Source organism: Merops nubicus, unplaced genomic scaffold (assembly GCF_000691845.1).
Source record: "Merops nubicus isolate BGI_N331 unplaced genomic scaffold, ASM69184v1 scaffold4198, whole genome shotgun sequence".
In the NCBI taxonomy this organism is placed as follows: domain Eukaryota; kingdom Metazoa; phylum Chordata; class Aves; order Coraciiformes; family Meropidae; genus Merops; species Merops nubicus.
This window is the reverse complement of record NW_008623573.1, coordinates 222,403-224,198: the sequence shown is the minus strand read 5'-3', so window position 1 is coordinate 224,198 and position 1,796 is coordinate 222,403.

Genomic DNA, 1,796 nt, shown 5'->3' with positions numbered 1-1,796 from the left:
TACCACTGCCACCTTTTACCCTGTAAATGAGGAAATGTCAGGTGAGTGGCTTACCTGTGCAGATGCAGCTGCTGTTGAAAAGCAAACCTGAGTAAATGTGTTACAACTCTCCTAAATACTGAGATAACACCTAGCACAGAGTTTTAAATAATAGGTAGTTCTTGATCTGCTGTAGCATTTCCAGTGACTCACTGTTCCCCCCACCCCCCTGCTGCAGTAATTACAGAAGAATATTGCAGTCTCTGACTCAGAGGGAAGCTTCCTTCCAGGGCTTCTGGCCATGGTGGAGCTTCAGCTCTGCAGCTGTGTGGAACAAATTGTGGGGGGCATCATGGCAACATGTGGGGAGCGTGCCAAGAATAATACAGACAGGGCCTATGTTTTGAACTAGTGATAGCAAGACATTGAAGAGAGAGTTTGCTTTGGATTCACAGCCAGGAATTTGGTTGCCGGAACCTTGGCTATGACTCTTGTGTCTCTAAAACTGGGTCCTTACAGAAAAGACATCCCAAGGGTCACATCTGAAGGCTTCCCTGTCAGGCTAGGCTGGGAAACTGTGATGTGTAAAAATTAAAAGTGATAAGTGTGCTTAAAAGGGACGAGGTCTCCTTGCCATCCATTAAGTGTATTCAGAAGCAGATCTGTGGAAGTTGAGACAAGTTTCCTGGAGATGGGAATAGATTTTCCACTGCCTTAAATGCTGCACCAAACCCCACTTTCTATTTTGAGGTGAAAAAAATCTGCAGATTTGCTTTTCATTGTTTTAGCTTAAACATGAGGATATTATCTCTAATCTTCAGTGTTACTGTGTAAGAGTGAGGATCCTGAATTTTTTTGTAGTTACAGTGTAGTGTTTTCAAATGCCTAGGTCAGAAATCATTACATGTGGGCATGACATTTCCATTTGTTCCCTCTCAAAGAATAGAAATCTCTTCCCCGAGCAGTGCTGTGACATAATGTGTGGTGGAAGTACAACTGCTCTGAGCATGTCCCCATCAAAGTGCTAGTCCACTTAGTTCACAGACCTCAGTTAGCTGACTAAGAGCCTTATGAAATAGAAGAGCTGGATCCCAGGGAGTAAGATGCATAAAAGCTACAGACCTGAGCAGGCAGCTCTCTGGCATCATGAAGATAAGGCAGAAAAGAGGACTGCACATGAAATACTCTTATTTACTTGGGTTTAAGCTCCAGACCTGTATGAAGACATGCAACATGAAATCCTTTCCTGGTTCTAGATGCCTTCACCATCCCTCCTGCTATCCTGGAAAGTGGGGGTGGAGACATCCATTGAAATGGTGTGGGTGCATTGAAGACTAGGATCCCATAGGGTTGGAAGGGGTATGACTCTGAAACTCATTTAAAAAGACAGAGAGATATTTTTATATTAATGCAGTTTAATTTTTTAATTAACAGTTTATTGTCCTAATTCAGATCCCTGCTCCTAGGACTTTGGTGAGAGCCCTGACCACTGTTTGAGGTTTGGTTTGGTTTCTTTTTTGATTTGATGATGAGCAGCCTGACTGATTGCTTTGAGCCAGCGAGATGAGTGTTCTCTGAGAACCCAACCCAGTTCAGGCCTCTTGGGAGTTGCACTCTCAGGCACCTTCTTCATACATATTGAATGTCCTAAAGTGTGAGACTAGCACCAAGATGCCAAAGTAGTACGTTTGGGTGTGCAAGTATTTCTGTGGATCTGAGCTGTGAATTCTCAAGTCAATGAGAAGTGACTACATGGCTTGTGGGATGTTTCAGCTGCTGCTTTATCTTTTCAGACTGAGTGGACCATTAATGAGTGA